Here is a 12,500-nt window from a genome sequence, read left to right on the forward strand (position 1 = left end):
TAAACTACCAGTGCAAGCATAAAAGCACTCTCGAAATCCTTAGTAACTTCCATTACAGCCTGTTGCAAGTAATGGAGATAACGAAGTGTTTTGAAGTACGGAAATAGAAGTTATATTAATAAAACTTTTAACAACTTCTTCTACAGCCTGTCAAAAGTAGTCGAGATTACGGATCTTTAGAAGTATGGACATAGAAATGTCAATGAAAATGTACTGTGCACGGTTACCTAATTACCGAGCCAGCAGTCACTGAAAGGCCAAGTACTCACTCGTCAGGGAGTCTGGCGGTGCAGGACGAAGAACCTCCGACGTCTGCAAAGAGAGAAGCGAAAAACCATTAATATGAAGTAATGCAAAATCTCTCGTATGCCTTGAGCGCTCAGAAAACTGTCAAGACTCGTTGCGAAATTCCAAGGAAAATAGTTGAGTTTACATTACAAGGCTTTTTTACTCCGCTGAAATTTTGCCGAGGTAAAAATCTAAAGGGAAAAGCAAAAATGATGTGAAAGCGCGCACACCTTTCCCGCCAAAAATGTGAAAAAGAAAAAAAAAGGAAAACGAAAATGTGAAGAAGTCTCATCAAAAATTAAAATGCCATTTCTTCCCAAGGCGAGAACTCTTGAGCTCTGAAACATTCGTCTTTCAGGGGAAACATTTGTATTTTGTTTGGAACGAGAGAGAGAGAGAGAGAGAGAGAGAGAGAGAGAGAGAGAGAGAGAGAGAGAGAGAGAGAGAGAGAGAGAGAGAGAGAGAGAGAGAGAGAGAGAGAGAGAGAGAGAGAGAGAGACGGAGACAGACAGAAAGACAGACAGACAGACAAATAGACAGGCACAGACAGACAGACAGACAGACAGACAGACAGACGAAAACATAGAAACGCAGAAATCACTACAAACAACCACATAAAATACCTCAAACCTAACGGAACCATGAAAAAAAATGGAATGAGTAATGATAGAAATTAGTTAAATCTCTCTCTCTCTCTCTCTCTCTCTCTCTCTCTCTCTCTCTCTCTCTCTCTCTCTCTTTCTAGTGCAGGGCCGGAGGGGGAACTTTTCAGTGTGTTTTTTGCTTGGGTTTCGAAACGTCCTGATGAAGCATGAATAATTTGCTTCACGCACCTGCGGCTTGAATAAATAACGCCGCGCAGAGAAACAAGCAAAAAAGGGGTAACTGTTTGTGTACTCTCTCTCTCTCTCTCTCTCTCTCTCTCTCTCTCTCTCTCTCTCTCTCTCTCTCTCTCTCTCTCTCTCTCTCTCTAATTCCAGCACTAAAAATTCAATCCATTCCATTTTTTTTTCATCATTCACACATTCATTAGCACTATCTTCATCATTCATGCCCATTAACACATTGAAACCATATTCTCGCCATTGCATCCATTCCCCCGCTTATTCCTGTCGTCCTACCACTTCCCCATTACATACCATTAGCTCTTCTTGTGCATCCTTCCCCCTCTAACTCCTCCTTCTAAGCATGGACACAAGACTGTTCATTAGAGTCTTCGTAACTTGGCAAGCTTGAGTTGATCGCATTCTCAAACTTTTTAGCGCCTAGACTAGTTGCATCAGGGTCTATAGTGGAAGTTACAGCGGTTTTCAGGGGCGTTTCCGTGGATAAAGTGATGGTTTAATATTTATTCTTCATCATAATCGGAAAGGCTCCCATGAGAATCCGATTAATCATCTCTGTGGCCTTTGAAAATAATCTTGATGAAAATTTGAAGTGTTTAAGAATACGGGCTGCGAAATACTCAGAATAGGACAAGAAATAAGTGGCTCAAGCTTGATAGATTTAAAAACGAGCGAAGAAGGGATTGGTTCTTAAGCAGAGTGGTAGATGAGCAGAACAGGCTCGGCAATCACGTTGTTGATGCCGACTCTTTAAAGGTAAACTTGGATGAGAGTGATAGGTGAAAACAGGTAGGTACGTTTCATGCAGGGACTCACAAATGTAGGTCTGATGGCTTTTTTGCAGCTTCCTTTGTATTTTTATCATCTTGTGTTTTTTTTTTCTTTTTTATGAGAGCAAGTATAAGGTGATGATAATTACAAAGGGTTTTACAAAGGACACACAAGGGAGGTCAAACAGTACCACTCCCTTTCTTCCTTGCTGAGATGTTGGATTCCATTCCTCTACACGCACTAGATCAATTCAGGAAAATCATCTACAGTATATTGAAATTAAAATACATAATCCACGACTACTTTAGAGGTGGTGGTGGTGGTGGTGGTGGTGGTGATAGCGGTGGTGGTGGAATAGAGGAAATACTTATATATCTTTCATACTTATATTTTTTTTATTATTATTAGGAATTATGAGAAGATACCAAACAGAGACAGTAGTAATAGTGTATAATTCTCGGTAGTTACCTGTTTGTCTGTTTGTCCTTGTGTTCGTAGTGGAATGTTCTTTATTTCAAACCCTCATCACTCTCTCTCTCTCTCTCTCTCTCTCTCTCTCTCTCTCTCTCTCTCTCTCTCTCTCTCTCTCTCTCTCTCTCTCTCTCTCTCTCTCCTTTTTTATCTTTTACACCATGTTTTTTTTTGTTTTTTTTTTTATTCATCTGTCTCTCTCCCCTCTCTTTCATTGCCACGCGTGTGTTTGTGTAATCATATGGATCGTATTTATTTTTTATGACGTGTATTTTTATAGGTATGTGTGTGCATGTGACGGTTTATACATGTATGTGTGTGTGTGTGTGTGTGTGTGTGTGTGTGTGTGTGTTAGGGGTGGTGGGTGGATGTTAGATATATATACAAGAGAGAGCGTCAATGTATGCACACACACACACACACACACACACAGAGAGAGAGAGAGAGAGAGAGAGAGAGAGAGAGAGAGAGAGAGAGAGAGAGAGAGAGAGAGAGAGAGAGATGGCGCCGCTCTCTCAGCCACTAGAGAAAACTCACCCGGTGCAAGCAGGGGGACTAATCAAAATGTTTCCCTCCCGACACACCACAGTCAGGGCAAGGACAGTTACCTACATTACATTGCACCTCCTTGCTTAGCCTTCCTGCTTATATGCTCGTCCTTTGTTAACATTAAGAGTGATGAAAGAACTGTTTGCATTGACATAGAAAAAATAATATTCACAAGAACCAAGAACTAGCTGTGGTGTTTTAAATAGTCCTTAGGAACCCAAAGTACTTCAAAACACGGGAATAATTTCAGTCTACGTGATTATTAATATGGCTCTCTCTCTCTCTCTCTCTCTCTCTCTCTCTCTCTCTCTCTCTCTCTGATCATAGATGGTGAAGAATCCTTTTGAAACTATTAGGATAATCACGAAAACACCCTTGAAATCACAACTTCCAACTCAGTCCGTCAAAGCAAGCTGCGGCAAGACACCAAGACGTTAGCACTACAGTGGGGTCCTATAAATGCAATATACACATTAAAAGACAGTACCTTTATTTCTACGAATTCAAAAGCTACTGGACCAATGAATCTCCGATGGTTCTACATTATAAAGTTTGTATAATTTATGAAAAAAAGGGACAAATTTGCTTTCCTTAACGAGATAAATGCTGAGAGAGAGAGAGAGAGAGAGAGAGAGAGAGAGAGAGAGAGAGAGAGAGAGAGAGAGAGCGTACCTACCTACCCTCCTACCTCCATACCTACCTAGCTTCTCCCTGAGTACGCTGTCTGAATAGATATATTTTCTAAGCCGCGCATTTGAAAAGAATAGCTAATAGAGAGAGAGAGAGTGAAACGTGCAGCAAATTATGCATGGAGGAGTTCTGGTCTTGAGGGGCACGAGTCACGAGAGTCCCAAGGGAAGCACTGGCCAGGGATTTTGTTTTGCTTTATTACTTTTCATTATCTCCGGAATAAAAGAAAAAAAAAATGAGTTAGGGGGAAAAAAGTAGAGGTTGAAATGGAACGTAATTATTTCATGATGGATGGAATGAAGGATTTGCTCTTCTTCTTCTTCTTCTTCTTCTTCTTCTTCTTCTTCTTCTTCTTCTTTGTCTTTTGTCTCTCTCTTTTTTTTTTTTTTTGTCTTTTATTTGTTTATGTAGGGAAGGTTTTAATTTTTTTCTTATTTTCGTATTGACTTTTCCTTCTTAATTTATGAATGTATTGTGTCCTTTAGTTGTTTTTTTTTTTGTCTTTTTTGTTTCCTCTTAATTATTCTCTCTCTCTCTCTCTCTCTCTCTCTCTCTCTCTCTCTCTCTCTCTCTCTCTCTCTCTCTCTCTCTCTCTCTCATTTTCTTTCTATTTTCATGGGATCCATTTTTAATCAAGGGAAAATATTGCGCTTCTCTCATTCGTATCATCCTTTCTTCATCCACCAAAATAATGTATTCCTCTTGCTTTATTTTATCATTTCTTTCTTATTCTCGTATTTTTTCTTATTTCTCTAATCCAGTAAATGCTGTCTTCTCGCTGTTCCATTTTTTTCTTTACCTATTCTATCATCAGGAAAATATTTTGAGTGACGCGGATGGGTTTATAAAGCACACCGATAGAGAGAGTGAGAGAGTGAGAGTAAACCCGGGAGAGAAGCTAACCAACACACTCCAGCCTCTCATGGGAAGCCTGGAATGGGAAAGTTAGACCTCAAACCTTCTCTAATTCGGACCCAGAGAGGAGGCGAGCTGGCCGAACTCAGCCCCAAGTGAACTAAAAACAGAATGATCAAACAAATATTCCTTCCTTGAAATCTATATAATTGTGTGTGTGTGTGTGTGTGTGTGTGTGTGTGTGTGTGTGTGTGTGTGTGTGTGTGTATGTGTGTTTCTGTAAATCTCTCTCCTAACCACTAACTGACTAAAAAAATTATAAATATATTGTCTTCATTCTTTTTTTTTTCTTCTTTTTTGTTCGTGTTTATTTAGATTTCGTTTTTTTTTTTTTTTCTTAATGCTGTGAGGTGTTGCATATCGCAGTGAAAGAGTCAAGACCCGTTCTGAAATAGAAGTATATCTCTTGTCCTTCATTTTTGCGGGTTCTCTCATCACTCTCGCGTTTCCCTACTTGTTATTAATCGCGTTAACTGACTGACTGACTGATGCTCGGCTCCAGATTGATGTCATAATGGCGCCGCACATCGGGAGGTTCAAATCATCGAAAGCAGAGTCAATAAAGCATAAAATAGAAAACTGTAAAGCCGATTAGGTAAACAGATCATTATATTAATACAATGAAAAATTACTTATTATAAAATCTACATTTAATTAGCATAGAAATATGAGCAATCACTATTCCTGCATTAAAGACATTAAATAAAGCAAATATTCCCACTATAAAGCACTAAGAAAGAAAAAAACACTATTTCCAATCTTAAAAGGTCAATTTACTCTAACAAATATCAACTTCCTGCCGTTATTTACTCAAACGCCTCAAAAAAAAAAAAAAAAGCAAGAACGTGGCAACTGCGAGGTACTGAAATGCGATGCTCTTTTAAAAGTTCCCCCTCTTCTTCTTTTCTCCTTTTTTTTTTTAAGGGAAACAGGAAAATTTGTGTGCAGGAGAGGCCACTGCTGGAGGGCGGGGACGACTGAGTATGAATAGTGTGTCTTGTTAGAAGCCTGGCTCTCAAAGGTCACCAGAGAGAGAGAGAGAGAGAGAGAGAGAGAGAGAGAGAGAGAGAGAGAGAGAGAGAGAGAGAGAGAGAGAGAGAGAGAGAGAGAGAGAGATCCTATTGGTCTATAACGAGCCTGAGTACTAATCTACTTATTAATACCAATAAATTACACGTAGGAAAGCAGGAATGAAAGAGAAAAAGACTCTCCCCGTCAACTTAAGAGACACGGAAGTAGACAGAAATAGGCAGACGGAGAGATAAACAAACAGACAGAGACAAATAGACAGAAAGGCAGACAGGTGCACAAGATATTTACAATTATCTCACTGAAATAGAAGAAGGAAAGAAAACGGTTTTCCGATTGTAAAAGACGCACTCAGCACCACACTAACGAGCTGCTCAGAGACGCCGAACAAACATTATCAGACCCACTTACTTGCACAGCATCGAGACTCGCCTTCAATCATCCACTCAAAACAGTCTCGAGCTTCCTTCATTAAAGACACAAACTTTACATCAAAATAAATTCTTCAGAAGCTAACAAATACCAGAAAATAAATCGTCAATAAATCAATAAAATAAATAAATAAATGAATAAATAAAACACATTTAGAGTTTCACACCATAACTCATTAAGAAATTCACTCAATACAGCTCCAAACATCCAGCAGTAAAAGTTCAAACCTAATACATAAAAAATAAATAAATACATAAATAAATACATAAATAAATCTCCAAAAACTACCGAATCGTACAAAAAACGCATTCAATTCTCGCACCTCAACCCATTTACATACGTAGTTGCATCAAAATTAAGCCAACATTACACAGAAAACGTTCCCTTCATAAACGTTTCCTCGCAAATAGCTTCCTTCAACACAATTTGCCGGAGGTATTCTTGTCGAATGAAATCAGCGTTCCTCGTGCAGAAATACTCAACTAAATAATGAGCTTGCGTACTGTATGGCATCGCTGCAGTCCAATTTAGTAACATTCATCAAAAGATCACTTCCTTCAACATGGATCTCCCCGTCAAACCTAAACCAGAGGAACGAATCATGAAGGAACGGCGGCAGTTTAGCTGAGGAAACGCACCTCACGTAACACCTGGATTAGAATAAGAATACTGCAACAGGAAACGACTACCTCTAACACAAATGCATCCAGTAACCTAACTATTTTCGCTACGCCGCTGAACCGCTCTATGAAGCCAAAACACCGCAAATTTGACGTTATCCTCGCACAGCCTCGTAGGGAAAGACGTGGCTTTGCTTCTACACTGACTTGGAAAAGGACAGACGGGACGGTCGGCCACGTCTGCACCTCTTGCACCAAAAGGTTACCATGACTTTTCCATGAACTCTCTCCTCCGCCTCCCGACCCCAAATTTTCGTTCACGATCGATAACTTACGGCGTGATGGGAGTAAGCAGTGTAGCGTGCGGCGGTGAGGGTGTGACGGGAGGGTGATGGGAGGGTTATGGGAGGGAGATGGGAGGGTAATAGGGCGTATGGACGTGTAAGCAACCAGAGAAAGTGGATAAAGAAGAGTGGGGTGGAGATAGTGTACTGCGGAGAGAGAGAGAGAGAGAGAGAGAGAGAGAGAGAGAGAGAGAGAGAGAGAGAGAGAGAGAGAGAGAGAGAGACGCAGTACTCAAGGTCTCGCATAAAAACTAGTGTTCATATCCCACAACTATTTCCTCTCGCCATCATTTCGGGAGGTGTTTGTGTTGGCGCAGCGCAGCCTTGGACGGGGGAGTTTCCGAGGCGGTGTGTGGCGCAATACAAGCAATACAAGCAATACAAACACGGGAACATAAGGGAAATAACAAGGTTGAGGTAGGCAATTTCCTTGGGGTTAATAAACTGGAAATAATTAATCTCTCTTCATAATCTAATAAATAATAATAAATAATAATCTCTCTTAAGGATAAGGTTCAAAGGACGTACATTTAATTAGTCAGGTTCTGATTATCCTTTTCCTATTGATGGTATACGAGTAGAGACCTTGTTGAAACATTGCTACACTCATGAAAACACCCTTGAAAATAGTCACTTTCATCTGAGTTTACCAGAGTCGAGATAAGGAGCTGAAATGTTTACGAATACTGACCTCGAAGTAAACGATTCCAGCTTCATAATGTTTGGCTTTTAAAGTGATAGGAGGAAATAGGTTCATTATTTCTCCGACGTGGTTTGGTTGCAAGACGCGGCCTCTCGTGCCTCTCATTCACCTCCATTACAATCATAACATCGATCTCCTTCTGCATCATATCCATTTACATTATGCATATGTAATTTCATCATTATCATCACTATTGTTTTCATCATTATATTTATTGGTTATTGGAAGTTCACTGCTTGACAAAGGTATCTCTCTCTCTCTCTCTCTCTCTCTCTCTCTCTCTCTCTCTCTCTCTCTCTCTCTCTCTCTCTCTCTCTCTCTCTCTCTCTCTCTCTCTAGCATCCTACACTTCCGCTGTTCGTCTATTTAAATTAACCCAGCGAAATATTTTTATTCTGTCTATATCTCTGCCTTTGTCGCGTCTTCCATCTCTCTCTCTCTCTCTCTCTCTCTCTCTCTCTCTCTCTCTCTCTCTCTCTCTCTCTCTCTCTCTCTCTCTCTCTGTCATTAACACTTAAAATCACAAACTTAACCCACCTCGACCACCTCAATCCTCCAAGGCAGCAGCAAACATTAGCGCCTCACCGACACCCCTAATAAACTGGACGGCAGCGGCTACCTGTCATCCCCAGCAGTAAAAAAGACCCTCGTAAATCAACATCATTGCCTTAAATTACGGAAGGAGTCGTGGTGGTGGTAGTAGTGGTGGTGGTGGCGGTGGTGATGGTGGTGGTCTCTCTCTCTCTCTCTCTCTCTCTCTCTCTCTCTCTCTCTCTCTCTCTCTCTCTCTGGTTGGGTTAAGGTTACGTGTACAAATGAGTCACGTGACATTACGCACTCAGTTCCTCCGCCGTGATGTCTTAACCGTGACGCGATTTGATTAACAAGCCCTAGAACGAACCCGAGGACGAGACCGAGGACAAGACCAAGGACAAAGACGAGGACAATAATGATCTAGATAGAGGGGAAAGGCGAGGACAAGAAGATTGAAGACTAAGAGAAAGGAGAGGACAAGAGAATCGAAGACTCAAAAAAAGGCCAAGTACAAAGACGAAGACAGTGACAATGATTCAGGGCAAGGGCGAGGACAAGGAGATCGAAGACTGAAGGTAAGGCTAAATACGCCATCCATGAAACACTACGAAGGACAAGAGGATCGAAGACTAGAGTGAGGGGCGATAACGAGGACAAGGGCGAGGACAAAGGATCGAAGACTACGGCTGAAGACTGGGACAAGGGCAAAGCAAGGACGAGGACGAGGACAGGGCTGAAATAGAGGACGGGGATACAAGAGGAAATGAGTGTCGCAAATGTGATGGAAAACTGATGAGTGATGAGGGAGGAAAGGAGACAAAGGTGTGTGTGTGTGTGTGTGTGTGTGTGTGTGTGTGTGTGTGTGTGTGTGTGTGTGTGTGTGTGTGTGTGTGTGTGTGGTGTGTGTGTGTGTGTGTGTGTGTGTGTGCGCGCAGGGTAATGATTAACTGCATACATTGTTGGGAACGATAAACTGATTAATACATCTTAATAGAAAAGAAAAAAAAAAAACTAAATATATAAAACAGACATAACAGAGAATAAGAGAACGTGATATACAAAGAAACAGCAGTCTGACGTAAACACGAGAGAGATAGAGAGAGAGAGAGAGAGAGAGAGAGGAGAGAGAGAGAGAGAGAGAGGAGAGAGAGAGAGAGAGAGCGGTGTACTCAGGAAAAGTCATGGTAATTGTTATAACACACACACACACACACACACACACACACACACACACACACACACACACACGAGGTAACCTTTTACATACACGTGTACGTTAAAAGTTCCTCCGTGTGTACATTTCACCAAGGTTAGAGGTGGCTGTGTAAGTGGGTAAGTTTTGGCCTGCGTGCGTGTCTGAGGCAAGCCATGTGTGCCTTCGTGTACGTTTCCCGTGTATGTGTTTCGTATGCGTATCTGCGTGCGTGGGGGCGAGATTGTAGAGTACATGGGATTTATGTATACGTGAGTTTTAGTACCGCGGACCACAGTAACGCTGGTCTCGATACCCCGTTAATATTTTGGGTGCGAGACTGTTCCCGCCCAGTAGTGAAGTGGCGGGACCCAATCATGATCAATATTACCAAGCTTGCCTCACTTTGCTTCCCTACCACTCTCACGTCCATCTCTAATCATCATTATGGCCATTCTTTTTCTCATTCTTTATGGTCATACTCTGATATTTTGGATTCTTTTCGCTAGTGGAAAAATTATGGTCAACGTTACGAAGCTAGCCTCATTTTCCTTCCCTACCACTCTTGTTCAATTTAATTACTGTTAATAATTTGGGTTCTGTCCATGGCTAGTGAAAATTTTGTGGTCAGTATTACAAAACTAATCTCATTTTCCTTCCCTACCACTTTTCCCATCTTTTAAATGCTCTTTATGCTGTCTCGGTACTGTCATGGGTTCTATTCATGGCGGGAAACTCAGAATCATGATCGATATTACTAGGCGAACCTTATTTTCCTTCCCCACCATTCCTGCTTCCACCTTTCTCATCTTCGTTATATCTATTCCTCAACACTCCTTTGATATCTGGAGGGGTTGTTGATCCGTTCATGGCAAAAAGCGAAGAATCATGATCGATATTACCAAGCTAACGCCACTTTCCTTCCTCCTCCACTACTATCTCTTCTCTCTCCGTTATGGTCAGTCAGCTGGACGGCCCGCAAGCAAGAGTGGTAGAGGTGGCTGGAGGGATGATGCAATAATGCTCCTGCTCCACCACCACCAGCACCGCCGCCGCCGCCGCCGCTGCCAGAGAAAACGTTGCCGCCCCCTTTATTACAATGCCACGTGTTAGCTCGGCGCGGGAGGATTGGCAGCCCTGCACTGGGCCGCCACGTCCCGATCACTGAAGGACGCTCGCGGTCTTGGCTCCGTCTTCGTTCCTCTCTCATTTAAGCGCCTCGTCCCCCTGCTCCTTTGTTTTAGCAGTGTTTCCCGCGTCTGCATATCCTTAGGTGCATGTACAATGGTGATTTTTATTGTGCTTGGTTGGTAAAGAAGTTGTAAAGGGTTGGTCAGTAGCGTTAAAGGTAGAGAAATAGAAAAAAAAGTTTAGAACAAAATACTAAATTCAAAACCAATGCACCAAATAAAGCATCACATGCGGTTAAAGTTAATTTCAAAGTTTATATTATCATCATTACCATCAAAGCAGTAAGAACACGTAGAAACACACCTAAAGCATGTAAATGAGCCCAACAAAGCAACTTACAAGACTATTTCTCCATCTCTGCACCAGCAAGAGAGCACCACCACCACCACCACCTCCACTACCTACTCCTACAAGCATCAAAAGGTTCGCGGGGTAAATACGGAACGAAGAAAGAGTGCTCGTTCTATCTCTCCCATGGTTTGCCTTCAGTCCAGCTCTGTTACGTTTCCCTCATCATCACAAGTTATTCTCTTTCCGTTTCCCTGTCTCTTGGTTTGATGAGGAGCTTCGCTTCATGCTCTCCTCTTGCAGCAATTTCCGTTTAGCCTGATTTTCCTCTTCTGACAAAGCGGTCATTTCAAGATTTCTCTCTAAATGCTCACACTAGATCTAATTAACGTCTATAACATTTTCCTCCCAATGTTACACACACACACACACACACACACACACACACACACACACACACACAGAGAGAGAGAGAGAGAGAGAGAGAGAGAGAGAGAGAGAGAGAGAGAGAGAGAGAGAGAGAGAGAGAGATTCCTCCTTGACCCTTTAAAGACCACAGGAAAAGATTAGCAAAGACCAAAGAGATTCATTCAGCCTCCAAACATAACTTTTCGCGCTAGAGTTACGGATAGGAGAATTTACACTCAACTTTCACTCTTATCTATTTGACGTGCCTGCTCTTGCTTCCTGCACTTGCCAAATTCTCTTGCGCTCCCCTTCTCCTAAGACTCTGCTCCTGAAGACTTCCTGAAGCTTGAAAGGGAACTGAACGAAAAGACCGGAATTAGATGGTGAGGGAAAACGGAAAACCGAAGAAGACAGTACAGGGAAAGTTGGAGAAATAACCGGGAAGAAAAAAGCTGCGACCTGGGACCGTATGAGTGGAAGTTGGTGGCGAAGAAAAACGGGATGCTGAAGAAAACGGTAGCCCAGAATGTTACAGAGATGGTGCTTCTGTCTCATGTTGTCTTCTCACGTTAACTTCACTTACTTGCCTCATTTTGACACCAAACAACGTACGCTGTCTTTGATCATCTTCCTCGAGTCATGCTTTCAGACATTCCCAGGAAAGCAAGACGTGGATAGCATGACAACAAAGACTGCAAGAAGATGAGGAGAGGCACGCGGAGATGAGAGGAAGGGATGTGGAATGGGAGCGCAGATATTATGTTACCTGAAGATACATGAAAACAAGTGAAGCAGCACTTTAGAGACAGAATAAGGATATGTTATCAGAAAGTTACAATGAAAGCTGAGGATGAAGTGACATGAGCGAAGCAGCCAGGGTTGGAAGGGATGTGGAGTGAGGAAAGCTTGATTATGAGACAGGCTAAAATAAGACGAAGAAAGCAGACACGCAATGACGGAGGAAGGAAAGGATCTGGAAGAACAAACGGATTATCCTTCGATGCTGACGATTGCAAGGAAAGAACCGCAAAGTGTTCGATCCTGTTAAAGTGGTAACCCTGATTACACCCTTGGCAATTATCGACAAGAAATTCATAAACGTTAATCGATAAACATGCGATTAAATAAACTTTGCGAACCAGAGAGTGCAAAAGACACATTAAAAATCAACTTACTCATAAAACCATCTTTGTATATTGCATTCAAAATCTCCCATCCATGCCTCAGACT

General features: G+C 41.9%; 1 long non-coding RNA gene across 1 annotated transcript in view; it reads right to left on the reverse strand.

Moving 5' to 3' along the window:
• The window catches only part of LOC135112039 (uncharacterized), a 114,347-nt gene that overhangs the window by 19,136 nt on the left and 82,711 nt on the right, over positions 1 to 12,500 (reverse strand). The window contains exon 4 of the long non-coding RNA XR_010274010.1: positions 270 to 312. This is a non-coding gene — a long non-coding RNA (uncharacterized LOC135112039). The remainder of the gene's footprint in view (positions 1 to 269; positions 313 to 12,500) is intronic.

Source organism: Scylla paramamosain, chromosome 23 (assembly GCF_035594125.1).
Source record: "Scylla paramamosain isolate STU-SP2022 chromosome 23, ASM3559412v1, whole genome shotgun sequence".
In the NCBI taxonomy this organism is placed as follows: Eukaryota; Metazoa; Arthropoda; class Malacostraca; order Decapoda; family Portunidae; genus Scylla; species Scylla paramamosain.